Below are 26,546 nucleotides of genomic sequence, written 5' to 3'. Positions count from 1 at the left end.
ACAGTAAAGTTTGAGAGAGTCTTCAGATTTATATACGTATTTACACATAAAGTAAATGCTTAATAGTTTCTCTCTGCTCAAAAATGTTCAGCGATTACCTAATGTCTGTAAATTCCAAACTATGAAATCTAGTTTTTAAATCCTTCCTAAAGCCAACATTTTCAACACCCTGTCCCAATTTCCTTCAAGCACACTCAAGTCATTTCATCCCAAATGACTCTCAGTATTCTTCATTTTATCTATCCTAATTTTCAACATGAATGCATGTTTTATATACCCAACTGGATATACTAGTATCATTCAAAATAAATGTTAAGATAAAACTACTTTCAACAAAGAACAGTATATATGATAAAAGTCAATCTATCAAGATTTAACAATAACTATAAACTTTAAAAACTGTCTCACTATGTTGCACACCTTAAACTCATGTAATAGTGTACTTCAGCTACAGCATAATAAAAAGATTTAACAATTAAAAACACATATGCACCTTACCTAATGAGCCCCAAAATACATAAAACAAAATTGACAGAGTGGAGGGAGAAGGAACTCAATGATAATAGTTGTAGACATCAACACCCCACTTTCAATAATAGATGAAACAGGAGAGATGAGATGGCAGAGTATAAGGACTCAAGCTCACCTCACTGCACAAAAACACCAAAATCACAACTTATTGCTGAAGGACTATCAACAAAATAGACTTGAAACTACCAAAAAAGATACCCTATACAAAAAGAAAAAGAAGAAGCCATATCAAGATGGTAGGAGGGGTGCTTTTGCAATATAAGCAATCCCATACCCACCGGGAAGGCAACACACAAACTGGAAAAGAACTATACTGCAGGGGCTCTCCCACAGGAGTGGGAGTTCTGAACCCATGTCAAGTTCCAGACCTAGGGGCTTGTGCACAGAAGCACCACAGGACTGGGGGAAACAGAGACACCACTCTTGGAGGGTGCACACAGGATTTCATGTGCACTGAGTCCCAGGACAAAGCAGGGACTCCATAGGAATCTGGGTCAGATCTATCAGTGGGTCTGAGAGGGTCTCCTGGGAAAGCTTAGGAGGCGGCTGTGGCTCACTGTGGGGGCAGGATATTGGAGATGGAAGTCCCAGGGAATAATCACTGGTGTGAGCTCCCTTGGAAGTTACCATTTTGGAACAATCTGGGCGCACCCATCAGGGCTGAGAAGCCCCAGGCCAAACAACAAACAGGGTGGAAACACAGCCCCACCCATCAGCAAACAGGCTACCTAAAGTTCTCCTAGGCACACAGCTGCCTCAATTCACACCCAGAGACAGACAAAGCTCCACCCACCAGAATAATAATACTCAGCTCTACCTACCAATGGGCTGGCACTAGTCCCTCCCATCAGGAAGCCTGCCATAAGCCCCTCTATCAACACCCATAAGGGAGCAGACACCAGAAGTGAGAGGCTACAACCCTGTAGCCTGCAAATAAGAGACCACGTACAAAAAAGCTATACAAGATGAAAAGGCAAAGAAATATAATCCAGATGAAGGAACAGGGCAAAACCCAAGAAAAACAGCTACCTGAAGTGGAGATAAGCAAGCTACATAAAAAAGCCTTTGAGTAATGATAGTAAAGATGATCCAAGATTTTGGGAAAAAACTGGAGGCAAAGATCAGTAAATTACAAGAAATGTTTAACAAAGAAAAAGAAGATTTAATAATTAAATAAGCAGAGATGAAAACAATAACCAAAGTAAAAAATTCCCTAGAAGGAAGTGATAACAGAATACAGGAGGTAGAAGAACGAATAAGCAAGGGAGAAAACAGAGTGCTGGGAATCACTGATGTGTAACAGAAAAAAGAAATGAAAAGAAATGAGGACAGTCTGAAAGAACTCTGGAACAACCTTAAACACACCGATATTCACATTACAGGGGTGCCAGAAGACGAAGAGGGAGAGAGAAAGGGCTGGAGAAAATATCTGAAGAGACAATAGCTTAAAACTTCCCTAACACAGGAAAGGAATCACTCACTCAAATCCAGTAAGCAAAACAAATACCATATAGAATAAACCCAAGGAGAAACACCGCAAAACACATACTAATCAAACTGACCAAAATTAAAGAGAGAAAATACTGAAAGCAGCTAGAGAAAAGCAACCAATAACATATAAGATACCCCCAATAAAGTTATCAGATGATTTTTCAACAGCAACTCTGTAGGCCAGAAGGGAGTGGCACTACACACTTAAAAGTGTAAGAGGAAAAAAACCTACAACCAAGAATTCTCTACCCAGTGAGGTTCTCATTCAGATTGAAGGAGAAATCAAAAGCTTTACGGATAAGCAAAAGCTAAGAGAATTCAGCACCACCAAACCAGCTTTAGAACAAATACTAAAGAAACTTCTCTAGTGGAAAAGAAAAAGCCACAACTAGAAACAAGAGTATTACAAATAAGAAGGCTCACTGGTAATGGCAAACAATCTTGCGTGCGTGTGTGTGTGTGTGTGTGTGTGCGCGCGCGCGCACGTATACACATATACAGACTCCTATATCAAAAACTTCATGGTAACTGCAAACCAAAAATCTACAATACATACATACAGAAATAAGAAAAAGCAACATAAACACAACACTAAAGATAGTCATCAAACCATGAGAAGATAAAAGAAGAAAAAAGACAAAAAAACCCCCAAATTCAAAAAAATTAACAATAAGAACATACATGATTACCTTAAATGTAAATGGACTAAATGCTCCAACCAAAAGACACAGATGGGATGAATGGATAAAAAAAAACAAGACCCATGTATATACTGTCTTCAAGAGACCCATTTCACTTCTAGGGACACATACAAACTGAAAGTGAGAGTATGGGAGAAAATACTCCATGCAAACAGAAATCAAAGGAAAGCTGGAATAGTGATACTCATATCAGACAAAATAAACTATAAAATAATGATGGTTACAAGAAACAAAAAAAGACATCACTAAAGATCAAAGGATCAATCCAAGAAGAAGATGCAACAATTTTAAATATATATGCACACAACATAGGAGCACCCCAAAACACAACGCAACTGTTAACAGCCTTAAATGGAGAAACAGACAATAACATAATAATGAGTTCTCATTGTGGTGCAGTGGAAACGAATCTGACTAGGAACCATGAGGTTGCGGGTTCGATCCCTGGCCTCGTTCAGTGGGTTGAAGATCTGGCATTGCTGTGAGCTGTGGTGTAGGTCTCAGATGTGGCTCGGATCTGGCACTGCTGTGGCTGTGGCATAGGCTAGCAGCTACAACTCCCGATTGTACCCCTAGCCTGGGAACTTCCATATGCCACAGGCATGGCCCTAAAAATACAAAAGACCAAAAAGCAAACAAACAAAAAAACACCACAATAATAGTGGGGGCCTTTACACCCCACTTACAGCAATGGACAGATCAGACAGAAAATCAACAAGGAAACACAGGTCTTGAAGGATGCATTAGACCAGATGGACTTACTAGATATTTATAGAATATTCCATCCAAAAGCAGCAGAAGACACATGCTTCTCAAGTGTACATGGAACATTCTCTAGGATAAATAATATTCTGGGCCACAAATCAAGTCTCAGTAAATTTAAGAAAGTTGAAATCGTATCAAGCATCTTTTACAACCACAATATTATAAAACCAGAAATCAACAAGGAAAAAACTACAAAAAACACAAACACGTGGAGACCAAACAACATGCTACCAAATGATCAATGGATTACTGAAGAAACCAATGAGGAAATCAAAAAATACCTAGAGACAAATGACAATGAAAACACAATATCCAAAACCTATGGGATGCAGCAAAAGCAGTTCAGTTCTAAGAGGGAAGTTTATAGCAATACAAGTCTATGTCAAGAAACAAGAAAAAGCTCAAATAAACAACCTAACCTTATACCTAAAGCAACCAGAGAAAGAACAACAACAAAACAACCCAAAGTTAGTAGAAGGAAAGCAATCATAAAGATCAGAGCAGAAATAAATGAAACAGAAATGAAGAAAACAACGGTAAAGATCAACAAAAGAAAAAGCTGGTTCTTTGAAAAGATCAACAAATGTAATAAACCCTTAGCCAGACTCAACAAGAAAAAAAGGGTGAGGACTCAAATCAATAAAATTAAAAATGAAAAAGAAGTTACAAAGGACCTCGCAGAAATACAAAGGATCATAGGAGACTACTACAAGCAACTATATGCCAATAAAATGGACAACCTAGAAGAAAGAAATGGACAAATTCTTGAAAGGTGCAGTCTTTCAAGGCTGAACCAGGGAGAAATAGAAAAGATTTAATGGACCAATCACAACCACCTGAAGTTGAAACTGTGGCTAAAAACCTTCCAATTAACGAAAGCCCAGTTTTGGATGGCTTCACAGGTGAATTCTATGAAACATTTAGAGAAGAGTTAACATCTATCCTTCTGAAACTACTTCAAAAAACTGAAAAGGAACACTCCCAAACTCATTCTATGAGGCCACTATCACCTCGGCCAACAAGTGTTGGCTAGGATGTGGAAGAAATAGGGACCTCATGTGTTGCTGATGAGAATGCAAAATGGTGCAGCATGGAGATGCTGTGGAAAACTGTGATGTTTCCTCAAAAGGCTAAATATAGAACTACCATGTGACACAGCAACTCTCATATACCTGAAAGAAATGAAAAAGGCGTTCAAACAAAAACTTGTACAGGAATGCTCACTGAAGAAACCAATGAGGAAATCAAAAAATACCTAAAGACAAATGACAAAACACAATGAAATATTCATAGTAGTCAAAAAGTAGAAACACCCAAATGTCCATCAACTGATGGATAAACAAAATGGGGCTCAAGCATACCAGTACTAACACTGAGCCATAAAAAGGAATTGTTACGGACTGAGTGAGTGTTTGTAGTCCCCTCACTCCTATGTTGAAGCCCTAACCTCCAATGTAACTTTATTTTAATTAAGGTTAAATAAGGTCAGAGGGGAATAGGAGCTGATCTGACAGGATTAGTAGTATCCTTATAAGAAGAGATACCAATTACCATACTAAGTGAAGTAAGTTAGACAAAGACAAATATATGATATCACTTACATGTGGAATCTAAAGAAATGATCTATTTACAAAACACAGACTGACATAGGAAAACAAAATTATGGTTACTAAAAGGGTAAGGGGAGTAGAGGGATCAATTTGGAATCTGAGATTAACAGATACACACTACTACATATAAAACAAATAAACAACGACCTATAAATAAACTGTATAGCACAGGGAACTATAGTCAATGTTTCATAATAACCTATAATCAAAAAGAATCTGAAAAAGAACACATATTTATATATATATAACTGAATCACTTTCCTATACATCTGAAACAATGTAAATCAATTATACTTCATTTAAAAAAAAGAACAGGTACCAGAGAGGGCACCCCCCACTTCAACTTAAGCACAGAGGAAAAGCCATGTGAGACAGTAAGAAGGTGGGCATCTATCTACAAACCAGGAAGAGTGCCCACAAGAAATCAACTATGCTGGACCTTGATCTCTAATGAGAAAAAATAAACATCTGCTATTTAAGCCTCCAACATTTTATTATAGCAGCCTGACTGTAAAACTGATATGTATTATTATACAGATTAACCATGAAAATAATATGCTAAATGAAAGAAGCCAGACACAAAAGGCCACATATTGTATGATTCTGTTCATACAGAATGTCCAGAATAGGCAAATTCATAGAAAGGATATTGGTGATTATCAGGAACTGAGAGAGGTGAAGTAGGGAGTAACTATAATGGGTATGGGATATCTTTTTGGGGTAATGAAATAGTATAAAATTTGATAGTGGTCATACTAGTACAACACTGTGAGTGTAGTAAATGCTACAGAATTATACACTTTATTAATGATTAAAATAGTGCACTTTAATTGCTTTAAAAAACAAATAGTGATGCAACACAGCTAACTTTCAAATGCACTATGTTAATTAAATGAAGCCAGTTTCAAATGGTTATATTCTATATAGATTCCATTTATAAGATATTCTCAAAAAGACAAAACTATAGTAATGAAGAACAGATGAGAGGTTGCCAGAGGTTTGGGAAGGGGTAATTACAAAAGAAGAGCACAAAGGAGTTATCTGAGGTAAAAGAATTATTCTCTATCTTGACTGTGGTGGTGACCACACATATTTATACATACAGTAAAATTCCTAGAACTGTACACAATAATGGTCAAATTTTCTTTGTGTTAATTAGGAGGTCCCCTTGTGGTGCAGTGGGTTAAGGATCTGGCATTGCTGCAGTGGCACAGGTCAACTGCAGAGCGGGCTCCATCCCCAGCCTGGGGAACTTCCACATGTCACAGGTGTGGCAAAAAAAAAACAAGAAACAAACAAAAATTCACTGGCCTATTTTGCACGAGGAAAGGACACACAACCAATGCTTACTTTGTTACTTCTGGTACTAGCCATTTGGAAAGTAACAGTTCACTGAGTTGTGCGCTTTTCCAATGTTGACATTTTTCATTGTACCATATATCCTACCAAAAAGAAAAAAAAAATCACATTTGTTAATATCACCACTAATTTCATCAGAAGTTTTTTTTTTAGGGGGGTCACACCCGAAGCATATACACGGAGGTTCCCAGGCTAGGGGTTGAATCCCAGCTACAGCTGTTGGCCTACGCCACAGCCATAGCAATGCTAGATCCAAACCTGTCTGCGACCTACATCACAGCTCACAGCAATGCTGGATCCTTAACCTACTAAGAAAGGCCAGGGATAGAACCTGCATCCTCATGGATCCCAGTCGGGTTCATTACCACTGAGCCACGATGGGAACTTCCGAAAAGTTTTTCAAGGGGAGTCATCACACTCACAGTAATGGGCAATACATTTTCCAGTCTTCTAATTTTTTCTTTTAGGTTGGAATTTTATCATTGGCAAACAAATACTATTATTTCCTCCCTCCCTACCCTGTTTGATAGGCTCACTTTATTCATTATTGAGAATATGTCTGTCAAATACTAAAGTCTGAACAATCACAGTTTGTCAGGCATTCTTCCAAGTAAATGGTGTTCCATGAAAAAGGATCTATAGGATGGAAATGCTATAAAATTTGGCTGCAATGACTGTTGTACAATTATAAATGTAATAAAATTGAGTAATTAAAAAAGGCATCTAGTTTAGCTCAACTAGAGCTAAATCATGTAAATACTTTATGCATACTTCCCATTTCATCACATATAATATTAAGATGTGTACTCAAGGGTCGAGATTTAGTAAAAGTAGTACTATTTCATCAAGGGCTTCTTAAGTGAAACTGGCTTTTTTTTTTTTTTTTTTTACTGTGAGTGTGTGGCAGTGAAAGACTACAACAGAATAGTTTGATGCTATTGCCCTGACTTATGAAACAGTAGTTTTAACCACTACATTCTTGAAAAATAAACACAAATGTCAACATAGGGCAAAGAAAAAAATGACACCTTAATATCATCGTGAAAATAGTTCTAACGCTGCAAATTCCCGAACCGGTCTTGGGAAGGAACCACGGGGGGGGGGGGGGTTGTGGTGGGGGGTGGTCTGTGTACCACACTGAGAACTGCAACAATCAAATCAATCAACCTTTGTTACAATTTTCTTACTATGTTTATTATTATAGATGGAATTACTGCATTTTTAGAATACTGTAGCATTTCTTTAGTTCTCAGTTTGCTGAGGAACAGAATATAAGGTTACATGGAGAGTACTGGTTTAAAGCTAGGGAGAAAGTAGGTACTTTTTGGCTACAAGTGTAAGCAGTAGGAGACTTCAGTGTTTAGTCTTAATTATTACAAGCACTCAGAAGAGATGCAGAAAAGAATAGCAGATAAACAGCCAAGTAAAATCTCTGAAGGTTGTGGAGAACAGAGACTAGTACATCTGTGTAAGTACAAGTACAGTTAAGAGAAAAAACTCAAATTATATTTATACAGTGACTGACCCTAAGTAATCAGTAAGTACTAGATGTTACTGTATCATTTCCTCTGAATCTATGATTACTAAAAAGTGTGTTATAACAGCAAAGAGAGAACACAGGAATTGCTGAGTATCTTTGGGAAGAGTACTATATACTAAATAATAACCCTACCATATAGTGATGAACTGATCTTTGAAATTCTGTGTGTAATTTAAGAACAAATATAAAGAACTTGAATATACATGACACAGTCATTTAATTAAGAGGACCATATCATGAAACACTACAGCAAGGCATTCCTTTTGACAAGAATGTAGAGCAAATTTTAAAATACCCCAAGTTACAAATTTAAGTAGAACCTAGCCAACTCAAATTCTCAAAATAAAAAAACCCTGAGAATACTAAATGTTGGTAAGGATGTGAAGGAACAGGAATTATCATTCACTGCTGAGAGGAATGCAAAACGGTACAGCCATCTTGGGAGACAATTTAGCAGTTTTTTTAATAAACTAAATGTACTCCTACCACATACTTCAAAAACTGCACTCCTTGGTATTTACTCAAATGATGTGAAAATTTATTAAAAACACAGATATTTATAGCACCCCATCCATAACTGCCAAAATCTGGAAGATACCAAGATGTCCTTCATGGGGTCAGTGGGTAAATTAACTGCAGTATTTCCAGACATGGAATATTATTCAGTGCTAAAAAGAAATGAGCTATCCAGGCATTAAAAGTCATGGAGGAAACGTAAATGCATACTGCTAAGTGAAACAGGCCAATCTTAAAAGGCTATATACTATATTCTAAACATTCCGAAAAAGGCAAAACTATGGAAATGGTAAAAAGATCAGTGGTTGCCAGGACTGGGGAAAGTGAGGGATAACAGGCAGAGCACAGAGGATTTTTAGGGCAGTGAAACTATTTGTATGATACTACTATGGTGGGTACATGTGTCAAATCCTATAGAATGTGGTTCACTTACAACACCACGAGTGAACGCTAATATAAACTATGGACTTTGGGTAATTATGATGGATCAATGCAGGTTCATTATTTGTGACAAAAGTACTATTATGGTTCCAGATATGGACAGTGGGGAGTTTAATGTCTGTGGGAACGCTTAGTACTTTCTGCTCAATTTGCTGTGAACCTAAAACTGCTCTAAAATATATATATATATATATATATATATATATATATACTGTTTATTAATTAAAAAAAGAAAAAGGAAAAGAAACACTGCTCATGAAGTTTTGGCATCCTATCTGAGAAAAACACCCATACTTATTTGAAAGTTTATTAAAGTATTTCTCCCTTTTCCAACATTTCTATATGAGACTAGATTTTCTTCTAATACTTCAACCAAATTAACACATGGAATAGCTGAATGAAAAAGTGGATGTAAGGATCCAGCTATCTTCTAAAATAGACTTTAAAGGCATTTGCAAAATGTAAAGACAATGCCCCCTTTCCCACTTAAGTTGTTCTGGAAAACAATGATTTTCATTAAAATGTTAACATGTAATGGGTTGATTACTGCTATTTTCAAATACACTATTAATAAAATAGCTTTTCAGAGAGCTCAATAATTTTTAAGGGTTTCAAGACCAAAAAGGTTGGAGAATTATTTCTCTACGTCATCAAAACTCAAGTGATAAGAGGACACTCTCATTTAAAAAAAAAAAAATTAGTACTATCTAAAGAAGAAATACTCGAGAAATACTGAATTTCAGAGACACCAAAACGTAATAATATTTAATGGGTAAGAGACTGAATTGTTTTTAAGAGGACATTCTCACTGTATGAGTCTATAAAATAATCACGGCACCAAAAATACTGGCTAATATTCTCAATTTACCATTGCTTTACATCACAACAGAGAAACAGACCTGATATTTGCTATGTACCATATTTATAAGCAACATATATAAACATCATTATCATTTTATATTACATATTACAAAATTATAACAGCTGACATTCCTTAAAGCTGTATTCTGAAACTTGACATTAATTTTTTTACATAAGCTTCCCAACAATTCTGAGACAGGTATTCCTCACTTAGAGAGTCAAATACTGGGTCAAACAGCTACAAAAAGAAGTTAGGATTCAAATTTGAGCTGGACAAATCTTTTCTGTAAAAGGCCTTATAGTAAATATTTTAGGTGTTGGAGGCCATATATAGTCTCTGTTCCTGCCTTTTTTTTTTTTTTTAAATAACCCTTTACAAAAAAACATTCTTAGCGCCTGAGCCTTACAAAGTCAGACCAGATCAGCCCTTCTCAACCAGGTTCTCTGAGAAAAATAAGCACCAAATGCCCTAAGGCATTCAGTATATAATGAAGTTACTTCTCTGCCTCTAGAATGGTGGTGTTTATCCATGATCTTTGGGAGAAGTGAGAGTCACTTAAATAATCATCTGTGTGCAGTGGTTTATAAACATTCATACAAAAAACATACCTAGTATTCCATCTAATCTGGATAAATAAGGATTGGTATGTTTTTTGTTTTGTTTCGTTTTCTCAGAAACTGTACTGATGGCTAATGCCAAAAAAGAGAAGCAGAATTAAATCATATACCGTTCTTTTACACTTATTATGTGGTCCTTAATAAGAATATTCACCTAAAAAGGCCAGCCACCACCATCATCACCTTGTAAATACTAACTATACACTCAAGGAAAAAAAATAATATAAAACACTTTGTGAAATTCTATCATTTAAAACTGACAGGTGTAAAGGTCATCAAGATTATTAAAGAGGAATACGAACTAAAAAGCTACGCTGCCTTTTTGGGGCAGTCAAAGTTTAAGCCTGATGGAGTAAAACCAATACCTGAATGCAAAGAAGCCAGTCAGCTCCCTAAGAGTTTTCAACATTATCAGTCAAGCAACTGAAACAATTTTAAATAGGTGAATATATGGAACAGTCGGAATAATATCAGTCCACAAATCCCAAGCCAATACTTCTTGCACCATGCCAGACATGTAAAGAGAATGATAAAGATACAGTATTCTTTTTCTTTCTTTTTAAAAATTAAGTATAGTTGGTGTATAACATTACATAAGTTCAGGTATACAAAAGAGTGATCCATAACTTTTTAAAGGTTATGTTTTACTTGTAGTTTTTATAAAATATTGGCTATATTCCTTGTGTTGTACTATACATCCTTGCAGCTTATTTTATACATAGGAATTTGTTCCTCTTGTCCCTATTCTGTCCCTCCCTTCCTCTCCCTACTGGTAACCAGTAGTTAGTTGTCTGTATCTGTTTCTTTTTTCTTATATTCATTAAAGTCCATATATAAGTGATATCATACAGTATTTGTCTTTCTCTGATTTTATTTATTAGGATAATACCTTTCAGGTCCATCTATGTTGCCACAAATGGCAAAATTTCAATGTTTTTTCTGGCTGAGTAGTCTTCCATTGTGTACATGTACACACAACCCTTCTTTATCCATTCATCTGTTGACAGACACTTAGCTTGCTTCCATACCTTGGCAACTGTAAATAATGCTGCTATTGAACATTGGGATGAGTGTATCTTTTTGAATTAGCATTTTCATTTTTTTTTTCCAGATAAAATACCCAGGAATGGAATTGCTGGGTCATATGGTAGCTCTATTTTTTTTTTTTTTGGGAAATTTCCATACTGTTTTCCATAGTCACTGCAACAATTTTTCTTCCCACCAACAGTGTACAAGTGTTCCCTTTGTTCCACATCCTCACAAAATTTACTTGTAGTCTTTTTGATGACAGCCATCTGAGATGCATAAGGCAAGATATCTTCACAGTGGTTTTGATTTACATTCCTCTCATGATTAACAATGTTGAGCATCTTTTCATGTCCCTGTTAGCCATCTGTATGTCTTCTTTGGAAAAATGTCTATTCAGGTTTTCTGCTCATTTTTAAATTGAGGTTTTTTTGATGTTGAGTTGTATGAGTTACTTATAATTTTTGGATAGTAACCTTATCAGTTATATCCTTTGCAAATATTTTCTCCTATTCTATAAGTTATCTTTTTGTTTTGTTAATGGTTTCCTTTGAGTGTAGAAGCTTTAAAGTTTAATTAGGTCCCATTTATTTTTGCTTTTGCTTCCTTTGCTTTAGGAGAAAGGTCCAAAAAAATACTGCTAAGATCTATGTTAAAGAATGTTCTGCCTATGATTTCCTCTCAGAGTTACTTACATCTAGGTCTTTAATCCATTTAGGGCTTATTTTTGTATATGGTGTTAGAGAATATTCTAATTTCACTCTTTCACATGTAGCTGTGCAGTTTCCCTAGCACCACTTACTGAAGACACTGTCCTTCCTCCACTGTATATATATTCTTGCCTCATTTGTCATAGATGAGTCGACCTTAAGTGCATGGGTTTATTTCTAGCCTATTCTGTTCTGTATTTCAACATGTCTGTTTTTAATGCTAGTGCCATACTGTTTTGATTACTGTAGCTTTGTAGTTTAGTCTGGAGTTAGGGAGTGTGAGTCCTCCAGTTCTGTTCTTCTTTCTAAAGACTGTTTCATCTATTTGAGTTTTTTTGTTTCCACACAAATTTTAAAATTATTTGCTCTAGTTCCATGAAAAATGCCTTTGGTATTTTGATAAAGATTGCACTGCATGTGTAGATTGCCTTGGGTACTATGATCATTTTAACAATATTAATTCTTCTAGTCTATTAACATGGTCTATCATTCTGTTTGTGTTGTCTTCAATTTCTTTATCAGTATCATAGTTTTTCAAGTACAGGTCTTTTTACCTCTTAAGGTAGGTTTATTCCTAGGTATTTCATTCTTTTTGATGTGATGGTAAATGGAATTGTTTCCTTAATTTCTCTTTCTGATAGTTCACTGTTACTGTATAGAAATGCAACAGATTTCTATGTATTAATTTTTATCCTACAACTTTATCAAATTCACAGATGACCCCTGGAGTTTTTTTGGTGGTGTCTTTAGGCTTTTCCATGTATAGTATCATGTCATCTGCAAACAGTGACAGTTTTACTTCTTTCTTTCCTATTTGGATTACTTTAATTTCTCCTTCTTATCTTATTGTTGTGGCTAGGACTTCCAACACTATGTTGAATAAAAGTGGCTGGAGTTGGGAACTATTGTCTTGTTCCTGATGTTAGAGGAAATGCTTTTGGCTTTTGACCAGATAGTACGATGTTAACTGTGGGGTTGTCATATATGGCTTTTATTATGTTGAGGGATGGGTAAAATGAAATACTGACGGATACTTTCTTTTTTTGAGAAAGTAGTAAAGATTTTTATTGTCAAAACAAGAGATACAAGCATAAAGAAGACACAAATAAATTAATTGTTCTGATCATTTCAGACTCCAGGTCTCTGTGGAAGGTCAGCTCAACTCCTAGTCTAGATACAACACTGTCCAAAGCAAAAGACCACTGGAATTTGAGACAGTTTTCAAGACAGTGCCTGAACAAGTACACACTGAGAAGTGAAAAGGTGGTTTCCCTAGTTCCTTTCTTCAGTAAGGTACATTTTTATAAAAGGTATGAGGTTGTTTGGGGGGGAGGGGGGGATTAGTTCTTCCACCTCCCAGGAAAAAAAAAAAAAAAAATTCAGGCTCTGGCCTAAACAAGAAAATCAAAATAGGGCAACACAAGTTTCACATGAACCTCAAGACTATCCTCCAACTGCAGGTGCCACCTTCTTTAAGAAAGTTTAACACTCATTTATCTATTACCAAACCAGGAGACTCAAAGTTTCTCCCTTAAGAAGTTTTCAACCAAATGGGAGTTAAATTAATCTCACTTTTTTCCTTTTTTTTTTTTTTTTGTCTTTTTGCTATTTCTTGGGCCGCTCCCGCGGCATATGGAGGTTCCCAGGCTAGGGGTCGAATCGGAGCTGTAGCCATCGGTCTACGCCAGAGCCACAGCAACGTGGGATCCGAGCCGCATCTGCAACCTACACCACAGCTCACAGCAACGCCTGATCGTTAACCCACTGAGCAAGGGCAGGGACCAAACCCGCAACCTCATGGTTCCTAGTCGGATTTGCTAACCACTGCGCCACGACGGGAACTCCTAATCTCACTTTAAAGTGCAAAAAAGGATACAGAACTAGTGTTTGCTCTGTGACACACAAAAGAGAAGCATCCCTCCAATGGCAATGGCCCAAGAGCTACTGCAGTAAATACTGGCCACAGAACCACATGATCCACGTCTTCCCAAAAGCACAGACTGTAATTTTAGCACAGAAAAGAGGATCCTGGTCAAGTCTGGCTCTTAAGTGTACCCAGACCTCAAGAGATCTTGGGTCCCCCTAATAAATGAGGCTGGAGCACAAAGCGCCAGGACAGCCAGGAAGACCAATGCCATCCACACTAGTCAGTGAAGGCCTCCATGTGTCCATGCTCACGTGGAGAGTGGCAAAGGAACCAAGAAGCCTTGGTTTTGGAATAACACAAACATCATTTGTTCCCATGTAGATAAATGACACCCAAATAGGGAATGAGCTTCCCATACATCCTTTTTTTTTTTTTTTTTTTTGGTCTTTTTAGGGCTGCACCCATGGCATATGGAAGTTTCCAGGTTAAGGGTCAAATTGGAGCTGTAAGCTGCCATCCTATGCCATAGCCACAGCAACACCCAGATCCGAACTGCATCTGCAACTTATAGCACATCTCACGGCAATGTTGGATCCTTAACCCACTGAGTGACACCAGGGATCAAACCCACGTCCTCATGGATACCAGTTGGGTTCGTTACTGCTGAGCCATGACAGGAACTCCCCATACATGTGCTGACATTATTTAGTCCACACTAAAGCAAAAAAGATGGCTTCTTCCACACAAGGACAAGCTTTGCAAAATGTTTTTCAAAAACCAATTATTGTCCAGCTCCAGCCTCAGTTTGAAAGATTTTTTAGAAGTACAAAACAAAACCTTTCCTACATCAGAGTCAAGATAAAAGGGAGCTAGGCACAAGACATGTTCTATCCAGAGTCCCTGGAACAGACAGGGCTCTAGAAGCCAGTGGATGTAAGAACATTCAAGTCCTAGGGTTTGAGATTGTGGGTCTGCAGTAGCTGTTTTTTTCCCCTCTATCACTGAGATGTCCATCTTTGACGGCTTGAACGTTGCTGGGTCCTTGGCCATTTGGGTGGCCTGTATGTGAATCAGTTCCATTGGAGAAGGCTTCTGGGCTCCTCTGTACACCTGAGTGGCAAAACCTCCTGAATCAGACCTCTGGAGGAATCTTGGTGCAAAGAGACCACACTTATCTGCTGAGCTTGTCTTTATCCCTGCTTCCAGAATCCATGGCGCTAAGATTAGGACCAGGTAAAGCTATGGAAGAACCACAAGCAAACCAACCTCGGGGCTTCTGCTTAGGGGAAGAGTGCAGGCTGCTGCTCAGGGTGGACTGGGTAGAGACCGGCTGCTTCTCCTCTCTTGTTATGTCTATACTCTCTGCAGCTTGAGTTTGTGGAGTGCTTCTACCTCTCCAAGGTACTTGGTCTCCTTGACAGTAAGGCCCCTGTGGGTGTGTAGCCAGCATCTCTCAGCCCTGCCTGTTGCTCAAAATGCTGAATTCTCTCTTGGGTCTGTTTTGTGATCAGAGAACTCATGATGACATGGGCAGCTTTAGCTTCACCAGGGGACCCTGTATGCACTGTCAGTGGCTGGTGGCAGGGGTACAGCAGGGTGTTGGCAAGGTGTTGATTCTTGGGCTTTGGAATCACTGGCTTCCAGGAGATGCTGCCCATGTCCGAAGGAGGAGTAGTCATAGGTGCAGGGTCCTCGAGGGCACCAACGGTACATCCCAATGGGCAGGGACATCTTGCCTAGCTGCTGGCTTAAGAGCAGGCACTTTTGGTTGTCCTGAAGCCATCATAAGACTGGGATCCAAGAACTTTTCTATACAGAATTCAGAGATGTGAGTTCCTGCCACCAGAGTGAAATGATGTGATGGTTATGCTGACAGACAGATATTAAAGAGGAACACTGTCCAGTTGCTGCACATTAGCCAAGCTGCTCGGGAAGAGTCCATCCATTCCAGAGGTTCTGTTCTGCCACTGCGGCAGAGCTGCCTGCATCCTGAGCTCCAGTACTAAAGATGTTCCAAGGACCCACATCTCTTGAGAGGAAGTGGCACAGTCGAGACACAAACCATAGTGTGAGCAGCACTATGCCTGTGGCGACAGAGAAGGCCCCAGGCACCAAGCAGGTAGGGAACACAGGCTGTGGAACCAGCCTGCAGCCTGACGAAGCCTCCAGATATTTTCCTACTTAGATAACCATTATATTCAAGAAGGTCTCACACAAAAACCTACATAAGATCACCTTGAGATATTATTTCTAGGGCTTTTTAAAATCAGTACTCAGCCTCATAGGTTCAATGAATTTTACTCACTTTTATTCTGGAACCAAATTGTATGGGTATGAGTCCCAACTCCACCTTTTCTAGCTGTGTGACCTTTAGGCAAGTTCTTAAATTTTTCAGAGCCTCATATATAAAACAGGGAATATACTTACCTCACAAGGTATTTATGAGGATTAAATAAATTCCAATTTTAAAAATTAGAGAGAATGGTACCTGGCACCAAGTACTATATGCACAAATCTTAAATGGAAAAACAAAACAAAGCAATACACAACACAGAAACAACACTAAGCACATGAAGTCAGATTTCACAGTTAAGGAACAATGTGAAAACTGACAATGAAAGGGCTTTTCATGGCAGCTATCTCACATCCTTGGTTCTTAATGTTCAGCAGTATTACATTCACAATGAATACCTACTATGTGGGAGATACTCGAAACTGAATTCTTTATCTTCTGTTCCAAACCCGTTCCACCCCATGGTCTCTCCCAACTTGACTGAAGGCAAACCTGCACTTTGAACTGCCTAAACCAAAAACCTTTAAAAACTTCCCTATATCCTTTTTCTTACTCCCCCACATTAATCCAATCAGAAATGATTCTGCCTCTACCAATCCTAACCAATCTTTTGCCAATTTAATATATTTGCAGCCCTAATCACTTCTCCCTTCTTCTACTAATATCCAGTACACAAAACCTTCACCTATCACCCGGACTACTGTAAAATCTCCCAATTTGGTATCTGTGCTAATACTCCTGCTTTCCCTACTCCCAGCCTGTTCTCAACATAGTAGTTAGGCAGTTTGTTAAAACTCAGTTCATCATGTCACTCAAAAACCTAGAATGCTTCTGATTTTGCTCACAGTAAAAGCCAAAGTTCCATCTTACCCTCATTTTTGCTGTGAACCTTAAACTGCTTTTTTTTTTTAAAAAAAGTCTTATTTTAAAAAAGGAAGTAAAATAAGGTTTAACAGTCTAAAATGCAGCTGAGATTTACTCAAAGGATTAAGTATGAGGGAAATAGGACAATAGAGACATATCTGACAGTCAGACCATAGAGCCAAAGTCCTCACATCAACAGCCTAATTAATATATCTACATGACCTATCTGTCCTGTTACTTTTATGATTCTAAGTGATCAGTGAATTCAGGATAGTAACTTGATTCCATTACTATAAAGTTACCCACTACTATAAAGATCTATTATTGTATTATGGGCACAAAATGGTGACTTCCCTAATACTTTCATTCCTTCCTCATTTATTAACTGGAATTCTCTTTTCTTTTCCTTCGTTTTTTAGGGCCACACTTGTAGCATAAGAAGTTTCCAGACTAGGGGTTGAATTGGAGCTGCAGCTGCCAGCCTATGCCACAGCCACAGCAACCAGGGATCCAAGCCACGAGACACGTTTGTGACCTACACCACAGCTCACAGAAACGCCTTAACCCACTGAGGGAGGCCAGGGATTGAACCCGTGTCCTCATGGATACTAGTCAGATTCATTTCTGCTGCCCTACAACAGGAACTCCTGGAATTCTTCAATACAGAAAAGCCTTCAGCTATCAACTATTTGGTTATTTTATATACATTTTGCAACAAAATACATTCTAAGCACTAAATTTCAGAATAATGAATTGACACCCCTGAAATCTCCAAAGGTGATCCAATAGTTATTTTTGTTTTGTATTTTTAAAATATCATTATGGACACCTAGATTTTTTACTTATTTGATATAGTTCAATCCACTGCAGTCTTTACTTTTTTTATATTCAATTTTTTCATGTTAGGCCAGCAGGAGTACCTTTGAGATGACTTCATGGACTTTCAATACTTCAATTTTAACTTGCAGTTTAAATCAGCAATTCCTCAACTGTAATTGTGAACATTTTTCATGTTTATTGAGCTCTCTGAATTCTTTGTGAATTGCCTATTCATTTTCTTTATACACTTTAAAAAATCATTCCAATGTATCATCTTTCTTTTTTCCACTATAGCTGGTTTACAGTGTTTTGTCTTACCCATTTTTCTAGTGGACTAATGTTAGTCCTTTCTGCTTTCTGAATTTTGAGTTAATTTTAATATATGCCAGAGACTGTGTATTAATAGAAGCTGCAATCTTATTCCTCTGTTATTTGATTTTATGGCTTTTTTGTCATATAAAAGAGTTAATTTTAAATAAAACAATCATTTCTTTTATAATTCCTGGTATAGATCTAAGAACTTTCTGAATTCAATACGATAGGAAAAAATTATGCTTCTTCTAATTATTTCATAGTTCTTTTTCTTCTTTTAATGTTTAAATCTCTGACCTAGCTAAATATAATTAGCTGTTTGTAAGTCTATTCTCACTAGAATTTAGGATCTTCAAAGGCAAGGACTATCTTACTTACTTTATTACCAGACTAAGAATTTTGCCTCTGGACCCAAGTGTTATCAAACAGAGGGTTTGGGAAGATGATAGTGATGATGAATAATCATAAATACTATTCTCTGTGGCTTTAAACGAGGGCAACTCAGTCCCACCAAACCGAGCTTGCTAAGAAGAACATGTAGCATAAGGATATTATACATGCATTGCCCTGACATTTCACAACAATTTTAAGAAGTGAGAGGTGGGGATAGGGGTGTGTGTGCAGAAAACGAGTCTGGGAATTTAGCTTCCAAGAAGTGATATCTGAATGGAATTTAAAAGAACAAGCAGGTATTATTAAAGAGATGAAGAGATGGATAAAGAGTACTCCAGAGTACAGACTAAGCAAAAAGCATGAAATGGGAGTATATAATCTATTTGCAGAATTGCAGGCAGTTTATTATGACTGCCCAGGCCAATGTTTGGCAAAGCTAAGTACTACAATAAATGTTAGCTATTATCATGCTGATTATTGGGACATGGAGATAAACTAGGTAAAATCATAACCAACAGTCTAAGATGCTTCTGGAAAGCCATGTTCAAGTCTGGATTTTATCCTGAAGATGATGGGAAGCTACTGAAGGATTTCTGGCAGGATAATGGCCTATTTTTGAAAAATTACACTAACAGTGTGAATCAAAGATTAGATGGAATTCAGAAGGCAAGAATAAAGAATCTTCAATGACGTACTATACAGAATTGATAAGAACTTTTATAAAGTAAGGAAAATGTGCAAGCCTCTTCTTCTAAGACCTAAAGATGTCTGCATACCAATCTCTACTAAAAGGCACCAGATGTTTACAATAGTTTTGTTGCATGTGAGGTATATATGCTTAAAAATAAATATTCCTAGAATACCTGTAACACTTTCCATTTTAATAAAGACTCACACCCTGTGAAGTAATTCACTTTTTTTTTTTTTTTTTTTGTCTTTTTGCTATTTCTTTGGGCCGCTCCCGCGGCATATGGAGGTTCCCAAGCTAGGGGTCCAATCGGAGCTGTAGCCACCGGCCTGCGCCAGAGCCAGAGCAACGCGGGATCCGAGCTGCGTCTGCAACCTACACCACAGCTCACAGCAACGCTGGATCATTAACCCACTGAGCAAGGCCAGGGACTGAACCCACAACCTCATGGTTCCTAGTTGATTCGTTAACCACTGCGCCACAACGGGAACTCCGTAATTCACTTTTGACAAAATTCCTTCAGGGCAGTGAAATGCCCCATGCTCTCTTTTCCATAAGCAAGAGAGGTTGGTTAAAGCTCATGCATTTCTCCCAGTGGACCAAAAGGCTGTTTTTCTAAAGGCTTTATGATGTAACAGAAGCTAAATTATTTCTGCTGATGCTGATAGTACCCTGGCCCACCCTGAAATTTCTGCAGGCTTAATTTTTTTTTTTTTTTTTTAACTGACACTGAGGTTATGGTGTAAGCCACCTGTGCCCTAACAACAGAGTTCACACCTCATTCCAGCACTATGGACTATCAGACACAGAATGTGAATTAGCTATTATGGACTGTGAGACAACTTCTGGAGGGCAAAACTATTAAGCTAGTTTAGGGCAGTTTTCATTTCAGGTGTCTTACTAGTCAGAAGGACTTGATGCTACATGGCATATATTACTTGGGTCCATTTGGGACTCTACTAAAAGTGACAAGACTTCCTAAGGAGGAGATGAGTTGGTTATGATTCTATTTTGAACTCTAAGAAATGGCAAGTGCTCTGACTTTTGAAAGTTGCTTAATTTGTTTGTTGTTGCTCTTATTTTACAAGTTACACCTCCTAAAAGCAGTTGTTTCTTCCCCACCTGCAGGGAAGCATTTCATGGTTCAACAACGAACCAATTACTTCAGCAAACTCCTTACAAAAGGTCTAAATAAAGTGAACTTTTCCTAGTCTGATTCTTTTTAAAAGTATTTTGGAAACTGAAAAATGCCATGTAACAGTAGCTTCCCACAGGTATCTCTTTCTACCTGTACCCTTTTTCAAGAGCAAATGTCAATAATATAAATGAAACAATAAAACACCATTTCACAACAACTACAATGGTCAAAATAGTAAGGACTGACAAACACCATTTATTTGTGAGGATGTGGAGTAAATGATCTCTATATACATTGTTGGCAGAATGCAAAATGGAGATTTAACTTCTTTGGGGAGCTGTTCGGCAGTTTCTTATGAAGTTAAACATACATCTCTATCCCATTACCCAGCAATTCCATTCCTAGGTATTTACCCAAGAGAAACAAAAAAGGACTTGTACAAAAATGTGGAGCTCCTCCTGTGGGGCAAAGGGTCTCTGTAGCACCAGAATGCAGGTTTGATCCCCAGCTTGGCACAGTGGGTTAAAGGATATGGCAATGCTGCAGCTGTGGCATAGTTCACAACTGTAGCTCAGATCTGATCCCTGGCCTGGGAACTCCATATGGCCATGGAGCAGCCAAAAGAAATAAAGTTTGCAAGGTAGTATTATTTACAACAACCCCAAATTGGAAACAACCCAAACATCCATCAGCAATGAAACAGATTGTGATATGTGCATACAATGGACTACAGCTCAGCAATAAAAAAAGAATGAACTAATAATGCTTCGGACAGGCAAATCTATAGAGATAAGTAAGTGACTATGACTGGCGGTGGAGGGGGGGTGAATAGAAAGATAGGGGACAAGAGAAGGAGTGACTGCTAAATGGGTTGGGTTCGCATCTGTAAACTGAATATAACGATACTCACTGGGGTAATAAAAATATTCTAAAATCTGATTGCCGTAACGGTTGCCAACTCTATGAATATAAGTAAAAATCATTGACTTGTACTTATAAAATGGGTAAATTACTTGCTATATGAATTTTATCTCAAAAAATCCACTTCACAAAAACAAATGAACCACCACTCCTGGGCATCTACCCAGAGAAAACCATGACTCACAAAGACACATGTATTCCAATGTTCACTGCAGCACTATTTGCAATAGCCAAAACATGGAAACAACCTAAATGTCCATCGACAGAGGAGTGGATTAAGAAGATGTGGTACATGTACAGAATGGAATGTCACTCAGCCATTAAAAAAAACGAAATACTGGCATTTTTAGCAACATGGATGGACCTAGAAACTATCATGCTAAGTGAAGCCACCCATACAATGAGACACCAACATCAAATGCTTTCACTGACATGTGGAATCTGAAAAAAGGACAGACGGAACTTCTTTGCAGAACAGACGCAGCCTCACAGACACTGAAAAACTTATGGTCTCTGGAGGAGACAGTTTGGGGGGTGGGGGGATGTGCTTGGGCTGTGGGATGGAAATCCTGTGAAGTCAGATTGTTATGATCATTATATAACTACAGATGTGATAAATTCATTTGAGTAATAAAAATTAAAAAAATTAAAATAAATGAATGAACCACTAATATAACAACATACACAAACATCTGTTTAATAAGCAAAAGAAGCCTAATGCAAAAGAGTACATACTGTATGATTCTTTTATATGAAATCTAGGCTATAGGGAAAACTAATTTACAGTGACAGAAATCAATTATTGTGGTGGTGAGCAATTGGCTGGAAAAGGACAGGGTAACCTTTCTAGGAGGTTCTATATCTTGTTTTGGGCAGAGGTCACAGGGATATACAAAATTGTCAAAACTTAGGAGCTATGCATTTTAATTATATCTCAATAAAAAAGTGGTTTAAAAAATCACTCATATTTGAACTTGTAAAGAAAGAGTAAGAACTAAGAGTGCCTGTCAAAGAATGCCTTCATGCTTCCCCAATGGAAGTGACTGTACAGCTGTCCATTTACAGAAATATCCAGTGCCTGAGTACAATGTCTTTTCTTCCCACAATATTTTAATAATAAACTCATCCAGTGCTCCCCCCCATTTCACATATATCAGCTTCCCTAATTAACTGAGCCTAGGTAAAGCATATTTAAGTGCCACCAAGTGGTAAAAAGGGAATATATATATTTATATAAATCAGAATCCTAAGAGGAAACCACAGTCTAATTTTCCTTTTCTGTCTTCCGAAAATATCCTCTGATATCCTGTCTCAAAGAATCTTCTCCACCTACCAACTCATCTTCTTTTCCTTTCCCTGATTAGTAATTCCTATCCACTTTTCACCCTTAAAACAAAAATTTCTTAGAAATACTTTTGAATTTCTATTACCCCAATTTGTCCTCCTCCACAATGTAATGACACACACAGAACAATGTCCTCTTTCAGAGCTCTTATCTCATTGTGCAGTGAGCTACAGGTTCCTTGTGTGATTAATGGCCCTATTTCTCCCCTTAGATTCTAAGTGCCATGTGAACAGGAACAGTCTGCTAAGCACATCACTATATCCCTGCATCTAGCATAGTGCTTAATAGTTAGCACAAATGGTCACAGAACATTTGGCTCAATGACTACGTTAAAATGCAATTCAACCAAACTATCTAAACAAAGACTGTTCCCAAAGCAAAGAAATCATCCTTGCTTGAGACATACATTATATGTCAATATACCTTTATTTACAGAGAATATTTTGGATCAGTATGAGTCACTGAGTATTTACTTCCTTGTCAACTTGGTTCTCAGAATATGGGATTGTCTTCTGAGTCATTAGTTTCTACCCTTATTCTGCCTGTTGTTCCCTTCTTAACTGGGTATGTTTATTCTTATTATCTTTAATCTCTGTTGTATATTCTACTATAAGCTCCTCCTATAGTTTCAAAGATTGGATTTTAAGAAACTGAACAATAATGTTCATAAACTAATGCCAAGACAATATTTTATGGTATTAATAGCTGCAGAAACAGAACTGCTTAGGGAAGAGTTTCAGTTCAGAATGTAAACAAAGTGACATTACTACCGAAAAGTTCAAAACAGCTCTTACAATATTCAGGAAATAGAATGTTGACTAACAAAGAATAAAGTGCCAAAAAAGACCAGATAAAATAGGCAGGTTGGACACAAATGGCACCATGAAAGGAGGCATCTATCATTTTGCAGAACTCACTAAATGAAAGCAAAAACATTTATAAAAACCAACTTACACCAACTAGGTAAAGAGTCTACTTCAGCAAATACCTATGGTGAATACAAGACCAGGCCTTTGGGTAAAATTTGAACAATTTTCTACAATCCAGTTCAGTTTAAAAGAGCCTGCATGGGAAAAAAGGTGTGTGGGGGGAGATAAAAAGACTGCATAACAACAATCCACGCATTCTTGAAAGGGTACAAAAGGCATGCTCAGGCTGGATGGCTATGCTGTGCCAATCACACACTGCAGGCCTCCTAAAGCAGTAACAAAGCAACTGAACTTTTCTGAATTATGTGAAAATTCATGAGTTGAAGGGAGAGGATGTAGAAGTCTTTTTTTCCTAATAACAATCATCTACTCCCTTTCCTCCCCTATTTAATATTATTACTTTCACAACTGGCAACATATCACAATCATCATTGCAGGAAGTCAATTCAAGATTAAATGGAAATAGAAATGTCCTTAAAAATAACAGGCTTAACCTCACTGATAAAGGGAAGACTAATGAAAACCACACTGAGAATATTTTTTACCTATGAAATTTGCAAAAATCCACAAGTCAGACACAATACTACACTGGTGAGGCTGGGGGGATATAGTCTCCTGAAGGTACTCTCCTACAATGATGGAGAGAATACAAAATTATATTGACGTAGAGGGAAATTTGGCAATATCTAGCAAAATTACAAATACATTTACCCTTAACTCAGCAATACCATTGCATCCTACAGACACAACACATATAAAATAACTAATGTACACTATTCACTGCAGCAGAGTTAGTGTTAAGTAAAAAGAAAAAACAACTCAGATGTTCAACTTTCTCTTAGTTTAATATACTGCACTACACATCCACACAATGGAATATAAGGTAGCTATGAAGAAGAATGAGAATGCTCTTTAAATACAGATATGGAAAGATAGCTAAGATACATTACGTGAAAAAAAGAGAAGACGACATTTTGTATGTATCATTATATGTAAAACGAGGGAAAAGTGAGAAAAATACTAACATCTGCTTTCATTTTTACAAAGAAACACTGACAGAATACATACTAAAAATGGCTACAGGAAGAAAGTAAAACTAGAGTAGATAGGGAACAGGTGGAAGCAAAACTTCTCACTGCATACACTTAAAATAATATTTTAAGTTTTAAATTGAGAAAATACTACTTAACTTTAAAAGAAGTACCACTGTCAAAATACTTATAATGAAAATTGTACTGTGTTTACCATTATTAATGTAAGATGTGATGATTTCTTTACTTATTGTTTATATTTCATTTTAGTGAATATGAGGAGAGTATATATACTTAAAAGTGTTTGCATGGGTTCTTCAAACTATTTTTCCAATAAATTAAGTTCCTTAAAAATCTATTTTCATTCCATAAAGGTTCTGGGTAAGAATTACGGTACCTAGGGAGTTCCCACTGTGGCACAATGGAAACGAATCCTGCTAGTATCCATGAGGATTCAGATTCAATCCCTGACAATGCCCAGTGAGTTGGGGATCCAGCATTGCGGTGAGTGTGGTGTTGGTCACAGATGTGGCTCAGATCCTGTGTTGCTGTGGCATAGGTTGGCAGCTGCAACTCTGATTCAACCCCCAGCTTGAAAACTTACATATGCTAAGGGTGTAGCCCTAAAAAGCAAAAAAAAAAAAAAAAAAAAAAGATTTACAGTACTTAAAGAAAATATCCACTTTCTTAAATTACAAGACTGAAAACCAAATCTTGACTGTATTATCCAACTTTCAATTTGCAGAAAATGAACAAGAGCCAAAAATACTGCTCAAGTACTTGCTTAAGGCTCTCACTTCGATAGTAAGCTGCCCAACATACACTCTTACTTATTTAGGCTACTGGAATATACATATATAAGAACATGGTTTCTCACTTTATTTCCGCTTCTGGTTCTCATCTGGCACTGTGCTATTTGGGAGTCAAGCATATTGACAGACAATACTTAGATGTTCATCAACAAGGACCATGGCTTCAACTAAAATGTAACTAGAGATTTGTAAAATGCAGAGTTCAATAAATACAATCAATCACAAACTATCATGTCACATTATTAACATATATTTTTAAATGACAAACCCATAAATTCCAAAGACATCCCCAATCACCATAAAGTTCATTTAAATGTAAAAGGCATTTATTGGGAAGACATTATAATCAGCATTTTATTTTAGGAATTCCCATTGTGGCTCAGTGGAAACGAATCTGACTGGTATCAATGAGTTCAAAGGTTCGATCCTTGGCCTCGCCCAGTAGGTTAAGGATCCAGAGTTGCTGTCAGCTGTGCTGCAAGCTGAAGACGCAGCTCGGATCCTGCACTGCTGTGGCGTAGGCTGGGGTCTACAGCTCCAATTCGACCCCTAGCCTTGGGAACCTCCATGTGCCATAAGTGTGGCCCTCAAAAAAAACAGAAGTATTTTATTTTAAAGGCATGGACTAAACAGAAAAAGAAATTTTCAGAGTTCTCCTGTGATGCAGCAAGTTAAGGATCTGGCACTGTCACTACAGTGGCTTGGGTTGTTGCTGTGGCACAGGTTTGATCCCTGACTGGGCAACTTCTGCATGCTACAAGTGCAGCCAAAAATAAATAAGCAAGCAAATTTTCTATGTAGCAAATATAGTCTATATTAGTTTCCTAGAGCTGCTATAACATACTACCACAAATAAGGTGACTGAAATAGCTGAAACATATTTTCTCATAGTTCTGGAGAGTAGAAGGTGTTGGCAGGTCTATGCTCCCTCTAAAGGCTGTAAGGAAGAAAACTTCCTTGCCTCT

General features: G+C 37.5%; 1 protein-coding gene and 1 pseudogene across 21 annotated transcripts in view; both read right to left on the bottom strand.

Annotated features, from left to right (window-relative positions):
- The window catches only part of LCOR (ligand dependent nuclear receptor corepressor), a 134,023-nt gene that overhangs the window by 85,018 nt on the left and 22,459 nt on the right, over positions 1 to 26,546 (bottom strand). The window lies entirely within an intron of this gene.
- LOC100156006 (uncharacterized) lies at positions 15,509 to 16,251 on the bottom strand (annotated as a pseudogene). Its single transcript, NR_045552.1, is given in 1 exon segment — positions 15,509 to 16,251. The product of NR_045552.1 is annotated as an uncharacterized LOC100156006 (transcript).

The sequence above is a fragment of the Sus scrofa genome, chromosome 14 (genome assembly GCF_054392235.1).
Source record: "Sus scrofa isolate SSC_HxYL_T2T_F1_AM1 chromosome 14, Sscrofa_HxYL_maternal_Yorkshire_Landrace_v2.0, whole genome shotgun sequence".
In the NCBI taxonomy this organism is placed as follows: domain Eukaryota; kingdom Metazoa; phylum Chordata; class Mammalia; order Artiodactyla; family Suidae; genus Sus; species Sus scrofa.
The sequence above is the reverse complement of the archived record's forward strand: the minus strand, read 5'-3'. Positions and strand labels throughout refer to the sequence as shown.